At 43.6% G+C, this 15,567-nt stretch overlaps 1 protein-coding gene across 1 annotated transcript in view; it reads right to left on the bottom strand.

The window, feature by feature from the left end:
• The window catches only part of LOC136633508 (uncharacterized), a 767,630-nt gene that overhangs the window by 641,798 nt on the left and 110,265 nt on the right, over positions 1-15,567 (bottom strand). The gene's annotated exons all lie outside the window — the stretch shown is intronic.

The raw sequence follows: 15,567 nt of genomic DNA, 5'->3' as shown, positions 1-15,567 counted from the left end.
GATCCTAACTCTTGTCTTTACCTTTTAATGTGTTGTAGGCTTCAGTTGTACCATATAATGAGGAGTGAGATGGAAAGAAAATGAGATTCCGCCATCTTGGGGAAGGGGGCTTGTTTCTACAACAACAATGAAATCCAATTCCGTGGGCCGGTACAATCACCACAATGCCGAATTTATAGAGATTGTTTTTTCCTGAACTACTTTTAAAATATAAAATGGATTTAGCAAAAAAAAAAAAAAAGAGATTATTTTCTGCCGCCATCTCCTGGCAGCCATAACTTAATGTTTCCGTTAACATAGTTGTGGGAGGGCTCATTTCTTTGCGGGATGTCCTGTAATTTCTATTGGTACCATTTTGGAGTACAAACTACTTTTTGATCACTTTTTCTTGAAGGGGTGACCAAAAAAAGCACAATTCTGACAATGTTCACCATGTGGGGTAAATGATGTGTTTCTTTGATAGATCGGACTTTTGTGGACACAGCGATGCCAAAAGTTGTTTGGGGTTTTTTTTAAAATAAGATTTAAGGGACACGTGCAGAAAAGTATTTAAGTGTCAATGGAGCCATGAAAGAGCCTAAGGCCTCATGTCCACGGGGAAAATCAGATCCGCTGCAGATTCTACATGGAGAATCTGCAGCGGGTCCCTCCTGTCCCGCGGACATGAGCGCTGAAAATAGCAATTTAAAAGCATTTACCTATCCGTAGCGGGCGGGGAAGGTCAGCTGTTCCTCACGGCCGGATCTTCATTTTCGGCCGGCGGATGAATTCGTCACGCCGGCGGCACGTCGCCGGCACGTCTCCGACGTGCCGCGCGCATGCGCCGGGCACATCCGCCGAGCCGAAGCAAGAAAGATGCGGCCGTGAGGAAGAGAAGAGCTTCAGCGCCCGCTCCGGGTGAGTAATTCTTTTAAATTCCTATTTTTGGTCTCCCGCGGATCCGGACGGCTTCCATAGGCTTCAATAGAAGCCCGCGGGAGCCGACCCCGCGGGAGACCCGCATGAAAATGGACCATGGTCCGGATTTTTTCATGCTCCATTTTTTTTTTAATTTCTTTTATTGACGATCCGCGGGTATTTATCTACCCCGCGGGTGGTCAATGCATCCCTATGGGGTGCGGATCCGCGGGCAGAAGAAGAGTTAAAATCCGCTGCGGATTTTAATTCTTATTTTGCCCGTGGACATGAGCCCTAATAGTAACATTGTATGTTAGGCTGAATGAAGACAATGTCCATCTAGTTCAGCCTGTTTCAACCCCCCCCCCCCCCATCCTTGTTGGTCCAGGGAAAGGCAAAAAAAAAAAAAGGAGGCAGAAGTGAATTTAGCTCATTTAGAGGAAAACAAATTCCTTCCCGACTCCAAAATGGCAGTCAGAATAATCCCTGGATCAATGTTTGAGTTCCCACCTGACTCCAAGACCCGGATCAACAACCCCATTGGTCGCTTAATGTCTATGCCCTGTAATATCATAGTGCTCTAAAAAGACATCTAGTCCCCTCTTAAATCCCTTTATGGATTTTGCCATCACCACATCCTTAGGCAGAGAGGTCTACAGTCTTACTGCTCTTACAGTAAAGAACCCCCTTCTATGTTGGTGATTAAACCTGCTTCTAGATCTCTTGTTACCGTCGTAGTCCTCGGTATAAACAGATCAAGGGAGAGATCCTTGTCCCGTCCCCTCATGTATTTATACACAGTTATTTGGTCGACCCTTAATTGTCTTTTTTCCATTGGGAATAATCCCAATTTGGATAGCCTCTCTGAGTATTCCATTCCTCTCATTTTGCTTATTAATTTAGCTGCCATTCTTTGTACCCCCTCAAGCACTGCAATAATAACATGTCATTGACTCCGATGACTCACAGCCCTTTGAATCCTCACCCTGTGTAGTTTCCAAATATCTCAGCTACTTCCTTACTCCTACAATAATTAATTCTTTCATTGTCGTCACTCAGTGTGACCTGTCTAGTAGATAATGTCCTCACGAATGTATAATTGTATTGTGTTCAGTTTTCCATATATAAATGTATTACTCAACCCAAGAAGATTTCTACCAAAGGGGAACCACCTGGGAACAACCTGTTCCTTGCCTGAGGAAGAGCCGGGAAGACAGTGGTGTACAAGATGGTGGGGGTTCGTGGTGGCTCTACAGTCTCTTTTCCCAAAAGGCTGAAGTATAGCCCATCTTAACCACTAGCAGGAAAGATAAGATTTAACAGGCTTGATTATCACAGATTAGTTCTAGATTGTCTTTGTGACACCAGTGTCTCTAGACAAGAGAAAAGTCACTCGCAATGAATAAATGAATCCACAAACAAAATGGTTTTCAAAACTGAGGACACGCGTTTATCTTTTACTCATGATACAACTTTGATTTCCCACTTCGTCCATCCTGACAGCACACATGGAGATTGCCCTTTGACCTCATTGGGACAGGAAGAGGAGAGTTTAAAAGGCCGCCTCCCACCGCTATTCTCCACTTCTTCCTGTCCCAACGGGACACAGGGAGAGTTCCATGTGTGCTGAGGATGGAAGATTTTCTTACCGGGATTCAGCGGATCTTCTATGCCACTGCCCCGCAAATGTCGCACATCACTGTGGTGGAAAGTCCAGTGGTTCCCTGCTCTGGGAAGCGGAAGGCCCCTCCACAAATGCCGAGCATCCTTGCGGAGGAGGCAAAAAGATGGGCGTTATGGAAAGGGGGTCTGGCTTCTGCTGCTGCAGTAACTTCAGACATTCCCTATTCCACTTCGCAGCACAACTCCAGGCTGGGGGCCGTGTCTGCTGGATGTCACGTACCAGTTGCGCTATAGCACCAGCTGTGTAGCATGCGGCCACGTCGGCTGTGTAGCGTTCTCTGCGCCGGCTGCGTAGCCCTCTCTGCACCTACCAGGCGGCTGTGTCTGAGCTGATGACGCAGCCATGCTTACTGATGACGTGCTGCATAGGCTGGTGACACGGGTACGTTGGGGGCGCGCGGAAGGTGACGTCAGACGCCGGAGGCAGAGCCAGACGGCGCGAACGTCCCTGGAGGCACCAAATTCCAAATTAAAAAGCATCCCTTTTCCCCTTGCAGCTCACCCTTTTAGGAAAACTGCTCATGCTTCTTCCTACCAGCTCTGCAGAGAATGGAAAGCATGGAAGGAGACAGGGAAAGTGCAGCAAGTGTGAGTAGTCCACCTGGACAAAAAAAAAAAAAAACTATTGTGTAACTTGCACTATTTTCCTCCAATTTAATAGCCTTTCCTGCATTTCCATTGCATGAGGATGCATCCAAAAAATTGGAGTCTAAAAGCAGGCTAAGGAAGTGCACATTATGCACCAAAAAACTGGAGGACAACATGAAAAAACTTGTATGTGTCGAGTGCACGTCTAAAATTGTTAAAGAGGAACAACAATCTTTAATGGAAGGTATCCGCCAGATGGTGTGGAAGTCCAGGCAATTAAAACTGATCCTGCTTGCCAACCTAACCCTGGGCCGTCTAGACCTGCAAAGGGCTCAAACGCAGGTCTTGGCTTCTTCGGACCCCGATGAGTCGGACTTGGAAATGTCTGAAGGTGAAATTTCGGACTTGTCCACGCCAAACCTCTTAAACTGTGATTTAGAAGAACTAATAACAACGGTGCGTAATACAATGGAAGTGTTGGACGTCCAACAACCCAGGTCCATTCAGGAGAGGATGTTTGGTGGGCTGAGAACAAGATATCGCAAGTTTTTTCCCATTAATCAAACACTAAAACAGTTGGTGGAAGATGAATGGGAAAAGGCGGAAAAGCGGTTGTCAATGTCCAAAGACTTCAAGGACAGGCTCTTGCTCCCCGCTGACAAGACTAAAGTGTGGAACACAGTTCTGAAAGTCAACACTCAAGTCATTAAATTAATTAAAAAGACAGCACTCCCATTTGAGGATGTTTCACAGCTTAAGGATCCTATGGACCGGAAGGCGGGCGGGCTCCTCAAGCGTGGTTGGGAGATTACAGCAAACTTGATAGGCACCAACATCGCAGCTACTTCAGTCGCACGTTCCATATACATATGGTTGTCACTATTAGAGTCATACCTGATGCAGAAAACTTCAAAGGAAGAATTAGCAGAATGCATTCCCTTGTTAAAAAAAAATCGACTGGCTCTTTGGCTGATGCTTCGGCCAAATAAATCCGGTTTTCAGCAAAAAATTCAGCATTGTGCAATACAGCTAGGCGTGCGCTGTGGCTCCGAGCATGGTCTGATGACACCGCTTCAAACAACAAGTTATGCTCAATTCCCTTCCAATGGGAATACCTATTTGGTCCTGTGCTGGACAAATTTTTGGAAAAGGCGGGAAACAAGAAGAAGGGGTTCCGATCGGATTTCTCTGCCAGAAGTAATACAGCGTTCAGGCAGCCCTTTCGTTCTAGAGGCCAAAGAGGCAAGGGCAAGACGGGCAGGTGGTCCTGCACAAAGGGGGGTAAGGGTAAACCTTCCCCTCTCTTTCCGCCAAGGCCAGAACGTAAATAATTTCACTATTCTAGTAGAGGGCAGATTACGCCAATTCTCAGGAAAATGACCTCAGATTACTGAGAATCCCTGGGTGTTGAAAATTATTTTTCAGCGTATAGAATTGAGTTTGCTTCTCTGCATCCTAGGAAATTTGTGGTTACCCCAAACCAACCCCCCCCCCCCTTCTGCAAGCAAGACTGAAGGAAGGGGCAGGAAACCTGTTACAGATGGGGGTGGTGGTTTCAGTCCCTTCATCACAGCGAAGTTTTGGGTATTATTCGCCGTTTTTTTTTGGTGCCAAAACCAAATGGTTCTTTTAGAATCATTTTAAATGTAAAATCCCTGAGTAATTATATATATAATCGACAGTTCAAAATGGAAACAGTGCACTCTACAATTCGGTTAATTAATCAGTCAGATGTAATTTTCCATTTTCAGTTTGTTTGTCTGCCGTTCTGCATTTCAACCGCCCCAAGAATTTTTTCAAAAGTTATGATCGAGCCGATAGGATTCCTTAAGAATCAAGGTATCGGTATAGTACCTTATTTAGATGATTGCTTAATGCTTACTTGCCTTGAAGAATTCCGAAACCATGGAACAACATTTAGACGACGCTAGATCTTTTTACGGATCTGGGATGGCTGATTACTTTTGAAAATCAAGCCTTCAGCCAGATACCAAAAAAGATTTTTGGGAAGTTTTGTTAGATTCCCGTAAGTGTTGTTCTTTTTTACCCTCTAGCAAGAGGATAGATCTAATCTTTTCCATCAAGAAATTTCAGAGGAAAGATTGGATCTCGGTTAGAGAGACCATGGGGATTCTGGGCCAGATGTCAGCCTGTTTTTCCACCGTCAGCTGGTCCAGGATTCACTCCAGAATTTTACAACAAGATATGTTGTCAGTATGGGATAGAGGTCAGTCTTCCCTAGACGTAAGATTTAGGTGATCATTAGTGGTCAAAACCTACTTAAATCGGTGGCTGTCTCCGCAGAACCATAGGAAAGGTGTTCCGTGGGATCCTTCTCCATTAGTGGTGGTGACTACCGACACTAGTAGATCAGGATGACAGGCAACATTCACTAATACTATCCTACAAGGTTCCTGATTTCCCTATGTCAGCTCCCTATCTTCAAATTATAGGGAATTTAGAGCTATTCGACAGACATTTTTCCAGGCAGAAGGTGCACTGCAGGGACAGCCAATCAGGGGCAGCTTTGAGTCACACCCACTGCAGGACGGCCGCGCTGTACTCCGGCTGCCGGTGCAAGGTGAGTATATATATATTTTTTATTTTAACACATTTCTGGATGAATTGCAGGGAAGGGCTTATATATTTAAGCCCTTCCCGACAATTCATCCAGCGCTGTCCGGCAGCCCATTGCTTTCAATGGAGCCGGCTGTATTGCCGGCTCCATTGAATTCAATGGGCAAACATCGTTCTTCTCTGCCACAGCTGTTACAGCTGTGGCAGAGAAGAATGATTTGTCTTCTATATGTTCTCAATGGGGTCGGCGCTGCTGCCGCCGGCCCCATTGAGCGCATATAGAGAAGAGAACAGGAATCGCAGATCGCAGATAGGTGCGATCTGCGATTTCTGTTCTATAATTTATCGGACGAGCGCATAAAAAGCGCTCATGTGTCCGATACCATTGCAAAGCAATGGTTTTTAAAAAATCGCTGGACGCATGCGCATGCGCAAATCGCGTGAAAAATCGCCCGTCTGACTGAGGCCTCATAATTAAAATATAACTTTTATTGAATTTATCTAATAAAAAATACGTGATCAAAAACTATAAAACAATGTGCCTCTTATTTCTTAGAATAGCACTGATACGCTCATTGTTCATGACAAAGGTTCTTTATTTTTCTGTCCTCATATTAATACTGACACTGGATACGTACACAGATCATCGGATCTGAGGTCAAACAGCAATCATTTGACTATTGCCGCACTTGTATTTATATATCCATACAATTGATTTGTGGTCGATAACTTATAGGACCATATTCACCAGTCACACTGGGATAGAACATACAATCTGTTAGTACCAGGTCAAATATATACCTAGGTGGTACTCTGTTGCGCTCTTAAAGGGGTTTTATAAATTTGGTCTGATTTTGGGATCTAAGTCCAGTGACTGATCATTCTACCCCGTTTTTGAGACGCTAAACACCAATATTCAAACGAGAGCTGATTGTTTCCACTAATTAACATAAATGGTGGATTTTTCATAACATCGCATTTGGTCATGTTTTCTAATATCAAGTGACCATAGCGATGTATTATAGTTAAACAAAGGGGTCTGAGGGAGCTTTGGGTGAATGTTAACATCAAAGCTCACAGAAACTACATGCAGTCCCTTTGAGATGAGATGTGTAACACATATGTAGGCTGAAATAGGGGCGGAAACTTTCCACACAATAAACTAAGTGGAAGTTTATTAACCTCATATTAGCTGCCCTCTATGTAGCCAATAGGCGAATGAATGCATATTTGACATATATATCCAGGTGCAGAACATAGCGCCGTTCTTTATAAACATAAAGCGCAGCACAGTGAGATGTACATGGTTTTGATTCTAGTGTCCTATGAAAATATAGACTCGACCTGGTACGAAGAGACTGTGCGTTCTATCTAAGTGTGGCTGGACGATATGGTCCTATAAGTCATCGGCCACAAACCTTTTGTATGGATATATAAACACAAGTGCAGCAACAGTCAAATGAGTGCCGTCTGATATCCCATTTTATGTTTTACATTGGACCTGATGATCCTGTGCACGAATCTAGTATCAGTAATAATATATATTTGACCTGGTACTAACAGATTGTATGTTCTATCCCAGTGTGACTGGTGAATATGGTCCTATAAGTTATCAACCACAAATCAATTGTATGGATATATAAATACAAGTGCGGCAATAGTCAAATGATTGCTGTTTGACCTCAGATCCGATGATCTGTGTACGTATCCAGTGTCAGTATTAATATGAGGACAGAAAAATAAAGAACCTTTGTCATGAACAATGAGCGTATCAGTGCTATTCTAAGAAATAAGAGGCACATTGTTTTATAGTTTTTGATCACGTATTTTTTATTAGATAAATTCAATAAAAGTTATATTTTAACTATTAGTGTTTCCCATCGGTGACTTAATCTTACAGGATAATAATTGGGAAATTGGCCTGTCACGGTGATATAAAAGGAACTATCAGTAAGAATAATTCCCCATTTTCAGAAACAGGCAATTACTTGAACTTTTCAACATGGAAATAAATCAGAACAGATTTGAGCTTTCTGTTTCCTGACATAGTTCTTTTCTCCAAGGCAAACATATCTTCAGTCATTGTTATCTGATGGCCACTCTCGTGGGACAGTAACTCTTGTGTTACACGACCTTTCAAATACTCCTACATCTGGTGCTAGCTGTAGGGGCTTTTTGCGCTTTCCCTCTAGGTGCAGTTCAGCGGGGAAGTGTGTGCTTACACTCTCACACCATCTCCTAGGAAGCATCTCCTGCATTCCAGTCCCTCAAGAGGACAAGCTTCCTAGCAGAAGAGACATAAAAGTGGCTTAGCCCCGGCTGGGGCATCAGCCCATTTCTCCTGCACGCACCTCCTTCACTGATCACTAACTACTCTCTTCTCCATTTCTCCTCAAAAGTCCTCCACCAATCCCTAAACTACCAAGCACTTCACACCAGCAGGACAGGGAGACAAACAGGCTTACACAAGGTTGATGTAACTCACATAAAGACAAACAGGCTTACAAGTGATGGAGGAAACCCTAACTCCGGGTCACTACATGGGGCCTTGGGTGATGGAGTCACAATGGATAGAGGCATCTTACGTGAACGTCAAGAATGCCCTTAACCCAGAGGGTCCTGGAATCTGCCCAGATGTGCCTAAGCCTTTCACAGATCCTGCGTGATATCTACTGAAACTAAAGGCCTCTTTCACAGGGGCGATGTACTGTTTAGTAACCTGCGATTTTACTTTCTTGCAATGTCACAGGCTACAAAACATTGCTAATGTGAAGGAACCCATAGAAAAGCATGGGCTTCACATACATGCGATTTATAGCACTGTCGCATCGCGAGAAAATCACACAGTTTTGTCGCTTGTGTGAATCCGGCCTAAAAGGAACATGTCAACAAGTTTTTACAATGCAATCTATGCTAAAACTTTAAAGACCTATTTACACGGAGCGATGGTCGCTCAAAAAACGCTAAAAAGCGATCGTTTGAGCAATCATCATTGCATCTAAACGCAGGGCCATCGTGCACTTTTTGTGCACTGCTACCTGATCGTTAAATTCAGGCCAACCTAAAAATCGTCATTCAGCCTTATCAGGCGTTCTCCACGGGTAGTGCTGATAGCATTGTTTCCCTTCCAGAGGACAAAGGAACTGAAAGCAGATAAGAGCCCTCTGGCTATTAACTGCTTTCAGCTAAAGGCTTCATTTGCACACTAAATAGCTATTAAGTAGCTGAGTAGCTACTTAATAGTTTATGCAAAATGATTGCTTAAAGCTGTCACTCAAACTGTCGTTTGAGCGATCTTTGAGCGATCATCGCTCCATATAAATGGGCCTTAACAGTGTTGCTAATACAATTTCCTCAACAATAATTAGTTTTGCAGTACGTGCCCCAAACTTTTGCAATCTCCTAATAAAGTTTTCCCGCGTTGTATTAAAATGAGTCAGATTTTTCCCTTCGTGCCTCGCTAGGCACGCCCCTGTTTTTGATTGGTATGCATACTGATTCCCCTTCTCCACTGTAATCTTGCGCAGGCGCCACAGCAAACCCTGTCCACGCCTGTGCCTTTTCCTTACTTGCTGAGACTTTAGGGCTGTACTAAGCATGCACTTTAAGGTCCGTTATTGTCACAGTCATCTGACCTCAGACGCAGTGGGAGTAACAATACTAAAAGGCGCAGGCATGGGCAGAGTTTACAATGGCGCCTGTGCAGGACTACAGCAAAGAAGGTAAACCAGCATGCATTCCAATCAAGAACAGGGAGGTGCCTGGCATGGTACTGAGGGAAAAATATGACTTCTTTCAGCTCATTAGAATATTGCGCAAGAAAATTTCAAAAGTTGTTTTAAAAAGGTATATCTCGTATTGAAAAACCAAATAGCAATATGGAAATCTCATTAGCAGCGCTCTTCGAAGTTTATCATTGATTGCATTGTAAAAAAAAGTGTGGAGTGGTTCCCTTTAATGGACACTTGAATTCAAATTTAACTTCAATAGATGTTACCAAGCCTTCACAACCACCACCCACCTGCTCTGGGGTGGCCTCATATGGGACAACTGTCAGGTGCTTAAAGTGATTCTGTTCCCAGCAGTATGCATTTTACACTGGCCACATAGCACTCCCTGCCATATTGCTCAAAATCTGCACACATATTTATAAAAGCAAGCATTTTTGTAAAAGCTCACTTTTAATAGCTCCCGCGGTATGTGCAAATCAACCCCCCTCATGTCACAGTGGTGTGCCACCAGAGTCACGCCGTCCAGCTTTTCATTATGCCCTCCAATATTCCGGCGCCTCTCCTTGCCACTGACATCAGTGGCAAGTGGAGGTGTAGGAACACTGGAGGGGCGTAATGAAATCGTCACCGGAAGTGATATAATTCTGGAGAGGCATAATGAAAGGCTGGTCGACATGACTTGGGGTTCAGGTGGCCTGCCTCCATGGCTCGAGTCGAGCTGATTTGCATATAACGTAGGAGCTGTTAAAAGTGAGTTTTTACAAAAATATAAAATTCCCCATTTTTGAAGTTGGTAGACTCTCATATCATGGATGGTTTCTTTTAGTCCTGAAAACCCAGTGTGGTGATTACTTATAGTCATGTCTATTTCTTTATTTAAACAAACCTTTCTTCATGTAGCTCCTCAAGGAATGTCAGCAGGTCATGTTGTGAAGATCTCCCTAGTAATATTCTCGTCCCTATTAGAGTTCCTAATATAATAACCTGTTGGGTTTCCTTAAAGACTGGAGTTGCGAAACACTGATTTACATATCTAAGTAAACTAAATTACAACACAGCTTTCCAGTACAGTTTTCCTGGCAGCTTTCCCGAATTAGTTGGACTGCATATAAATACATAATTACTGCTTGTCTTGTAATTCATCAGGATTGACGTGACTTTGCCTACATCAAATTTGCATACATATTTTCATGGGTGGAATACTTGCAACATCACTATGTCTCTCCTTTTCTATATTTGCTATAATTTTCCTTTTTTATACTTATTTTCGGGTTATAATAAATGATGTCCAAAAACTACATATTTATTGATATTTTTTGGTATTATTACAAACGTGATTTGAGAAAGGTCTCCTGTGGACCGAAGCATCCTACTTGTCTGGATATTAAAGTCATGATAAGGATATTTGTGTATGGATTCTAAATAATATTTACATGAAAAATTATGTAAAATTGCATGAAATTTGGAAGACGTTGTTAGTGAAATGAATATGACTCCATGTTCTATCCTATGCATAGGCATTTTGTGCCAGGTAGCCATCTTGTATTTCATTATATTCATTTGTCCTCTTTCTTGAGAATTTATAGATATTAAATTGTTACTTAAAAAGTCCTAAGTGAATAACCAAGGCTAGAACTGCAGGAGATAGCTATATAGCATTTAGAATGGCCGGCGGGTCGAGATAACATGTTCCTAGTTGTTCACATGTGTTCCAAAAGATTCTCTCTAAACAATTTGTTTACTAAACTTTTGTGTAATGAGAAACTAATCATGTATGATTCTATTGCGCCTGTACTGCATTTGTTTGGCATTTTAGATGTTAAATTCCTTATTTTGCCTATTCATTTTGTGTTTGTTTTATTGACCAATGGCAATAAAGGAATTATAATAAATTTGAATTATTGTAATCGAAGCATGTGCCTCTATAAAAACTGCTGCATGTCAATCAATAAACAGATAACTTTGATCATTTTAAGTGATGTTGTGGTTGGAAAGTTATTTCCAGAATTCGGCTATCCTCTAACTGAATTTGGACGCCAGAAGCATATCGTATAGCAAATAGCTATGCTTGCACTAACAACATGAAAGGAATTGTCAACATATACTATTGGGTTGAGAAAAACTCACACTGAGCACTTTTGCAGTGTGCCACCAGAATAATTTGGATATCACAAAAATTAAGGACACATTATTGGAAAGCCTGGAGACCCAAACTGAACACATGACTGAAAGAGGGGTATACATTGGGAGCTGCTGTTCAAGTGAATGTGACAAATGGTTCCTCCCCCCATCATTATTTTTCCTCTTTTCTTTCTCCACTTTACCCCTTCCCTGCACTTTCAAAAAATCCTGACTTTTCACATTTTCTGTCAGCATAGCACAATGAAGGATTTACTTTTCCAGGGCAAGTTTTATTTTTTAGTGGTGCCATTTAATATACCATTATCATGTACTTGTTCCCAGTAAGAGAAACCAAGTAATCTGCCTGAGGAAGAACCCTGAGAGGTTTGAAAGCTTGCAATAGCATCATGTATTTTTGTTAGCCCTTAAAAGGTATCATATCTACAAGATTACTTGGTTTCTCTGGCTGAGAACAATCACATTTTGCTCTACTGGTCAACACGATGCCAAATATTTTTTTCATTATATCATGCACTGAAACGCTTAAAAAAGAGGATGAAATGGAAAAATGTTATTGCACCATTTTTTTGCCAGTCTTGTCTTTATGGTGCTCTCTTCCCCCCGCTCACCCCCGGAGCACACCCGCGCCTGCTCGGATCACTAAGCAGTTACTCGAGAAGAGCAATGCTTGCTCGAGTAACTGCCTAAGGGCTCCCACCCACTAGCGTTTTTTTACTGCGAAATTCGCAGCGTTTTTTTTTCTGCAGGGGTCTTTGGGCTATGGGAGTTGTAAAGCTAAAATCGCGATAGCGCAAAATCGCGATTTCGCGGTAAATCGCGATTTTGCGCGATCGCGATTTTAGCTTTACAAGTCCCATAGACCCCCTGTAGAAAAAAAAAAAACGTGCGAATTTCGCAGTGAAAGCCCTTACCGAGTAGGCTCGCTCATCTCTAATTATAACAACTTTATTTTACTTATTTCTATTCCCATATCCCATAGTGGAGTTGAATTTTGTTTAATTGCTTCTAAAATATAGATAGGATATTGTATTTCAGCAAGTATTCTTTTTGCCCACTTGGGCAATGTAAATACCATCTAAATTAACAGTGGCATTTCAATTGTCAAGGCCTGCAATCAAAGTAATCTCCAATCATGGCAGTTTTGGCCAGGTGTCAACTACCAAAGACAGCAAATACGTGTCTTGCATGCAGCGAGCTCAGCTCCTCAGTCTGTTCCATACATCTGCATTACATATACAGTGAATGTTGCCAAGGGTTTAGGAAAAATTTTAACTAACAGTATAGATTATATCCTAATTTGGAACCCCCTGTCTTTTATAATATGCTATTTTTCCCCACCTCACATTTCTCACCAGTCCATCTATCAGACATCTTATGCCACCATCTTAGATTCAACTCAATTTTTTTCAATGGAAAGGTAGATGTGTGATAATCTAAGTGGCAGATAATTTCCCAAAAAAGGCAATGGTACGGGAGGCGAGGGACAACACCAATAAGACGCTCCTCCTGATAAAAAAACAAAAATCCTTGCTGTGTATAGTATCTTTAGATGCTGAAAAGGCCTTTTTGGAGGAGTGAGGCTACCCAACTATAGGATATACCGTTTGGCCTCACTGGTAATGCACTTGTTTGACTGGCATTTACACAGGGAGTCCAAACAATGGGTGAGTCTAGAAGAGTATTTTAGTTCAATAAGTTTTTATTGAGGCATGAAGGCATACAATAAGTCAAACCAACAAAAAGTGCTGTTCAGACAATGAAACCTTTGTAATGTGAGCATAATTATGTTGCACCCACTAACTGCTCCACTCCCACACCCCCGTGGGGACTGCGGCTTATCCGCCTCCATTCCAAATTTTCTTTAACAGACAGAGTCTATCCCCGCTTCCGGGTAGGGGTCCAGGAGGTGGAAATGAAAGAAGATAGAAGAAGAGATAAAGAGCGAAAGAGGAGTTATCCAAGGGAATAGCTCTAGCGAGCTCAATGGGGAGAAGGAGAGATAGGGGTGGGGAAAGGGTGTGGATACTTCAGGAAGAGGTTATGACCTCCCTTTGTGGGTCTGGTCACTTGATCTATGAACTAAGTATTGTGTCGCTCTAGGGTGGGCGTGCTCCAACGCAGGTTAGTCTGTTGTCCTCGGCCCCCAGGGGGAGCCTGCGCTCCCTACTCTCCGTATGAGGCGCTGTCAGGAAGCCTCAAGACTGTGTCGAATTTGCCTACTGGGTGGTCCACTCCCCCAATCCGGGTAACAATCTGAAGTCCAGCCAAGGTCGCCACGTTGCGTAAAACCTCTCTACCGTTACCTTCTCCTCTGCCCTCATCTCCTCAAATCTGGCCAAGGTGTTTACAGCTTCCACCCAGTGGGTCCTTGTGGACCCCGAGGTGACTCGCCAGAATCTTGGAATGATCTGTCGTACGGCTAGTATGAAGAATCTTAGGGGACCTTTTCTCACCTGGGTCGTGGGTTCCTGAAATATGGATAGCAGGGCCATCTCAGGCGTGAACCCAACGTCCGTTCCGCACAGCCTGTTGTATAAAGCATCTACATCTCTCCATAATCTCGCTACCGGAGGGCATTCCCACCAAATGTATACCATATTTCCTCTACAGCACGCGCACCTCCAGCACTGGGTGGAGGATTGGGGAAACATTTTATGCAATCTTTCCGGGGTTGTATACCACTGAGACAGGACCTTGTAGTTAAGATCATGCAGTTTTGAGTGGACTGTGACCTTATGTGTTAAAGTGAAGGACTTCCGCCAGAGGCCAGCAGGGAAGCTTTTCCCCAGCTTGTCCGCCCAAACTCTCGTGTACCTCGGGAGTTCGTCCCCCATCCCACGAACCAGTATTAGCTTATATAGCCGAGAGATTAAGTGTCCCGGGGCATCGGGAGACGTGCATAGCTCCTTGAAGGGAGTGAGAACCCTGTGTAGACCTGTCCCGGGTGTCAGGGAGTCCAGTGAGCTCCTCAGCTGTAGGTATACCATCCAAGCTACTGGCGAAGCCCTAGTCCCCACGAAAAACTCCGCTAAGGGTTTAATCCCTGAGTGGCCTAACACGTCCCTTATTCGAGGTACCTGGATCGTGGGAGTTAATAGCAAGGTTCTGTTGTGCTCGAAGGCTGTGAATTGTGGGTTAGCCAGAAGTGGGGTAAGGGGACCCGGGATCGAGATCAGTTCGTCTCGTCTGGCGAAGCCCGATCACGCCTCAGCCAGTAGCCTCAGCAGCAGGGATACTCTAGGCGAGTCTCTAAGTAGGCCTCCTGGGATCCAAAACATCCCTTGGGCCAGGCTCAGCTCCAGGTCTAGCTCCATCACGACCCAGAGTTTGGACTTGCTGTGCTTAAGGAGATCGAGGACGCACCTAGCTATATTAGCTTTATAATACAGGGCAAAGTCTGGTAGACCTAGGCCTCCCCTGTCTTTGGTTCTAACTAGCATACTGTATTTTAGTCAGGGCCTGCGCCCTCGCCAGACAAATTTGGTAATTAAGGAGCGTATGTGCATCATGTGTAACCGTATAGGGAAGGCCTGGCAAAGATATAGGAACCTTGGAAGTGAGACCATCTTAAGCGCATTAATTCTGGCACTCCAAGACAGGAATAAGGGGTTCCAATTTTTTAGGTCTTTGTCTAGGTTCTCTAGGAATGGTTTATAGTTTAGGTTGAATACGTGGGAGGGGTCAGCAGGGAGCTGAATACCTAGGTATTTTAAGGCGTTGCTTTGCCACTTAAATGGGAACTGCCCTTTCAGCCTTTGTTCCTCAGTCTGAGGGACCATGACGTTCAGTATCTCAGTCTTTTGGAGATTAATTTTAAAGTTGCTAATTTTACTGAATCTGTTGAACTCTTGTAGCAAGACCGGGATGCCGACGCTTGGGCAGGATAGGTAAATCAAGAGGTCGTCGGCAAACAAGGATAATTTATGCTCCGCATGTCCTGCCCTGACGC

The sequence above is a fragment of the Eleutherodactylus coqui genome, chromosome 6, assembly GCF_035609145.1.
Source record: "Eleutherodactylus coqui strain aEleCoq1 chromosome 6, aEleCoq1.hap1, whole genome shotgun sequence".
Classification (NCBI taxonomy): domain Eukaryota; kingdom Metazoa; phylum Chordata; class Amphibia; order Anura; family Eleutherodactylidae; genus Eleutherodactylus; species Eleutherodactylus coqui.
This window is presented reverse-complemented; position numbering and strand designations above follow the sequence as displayed.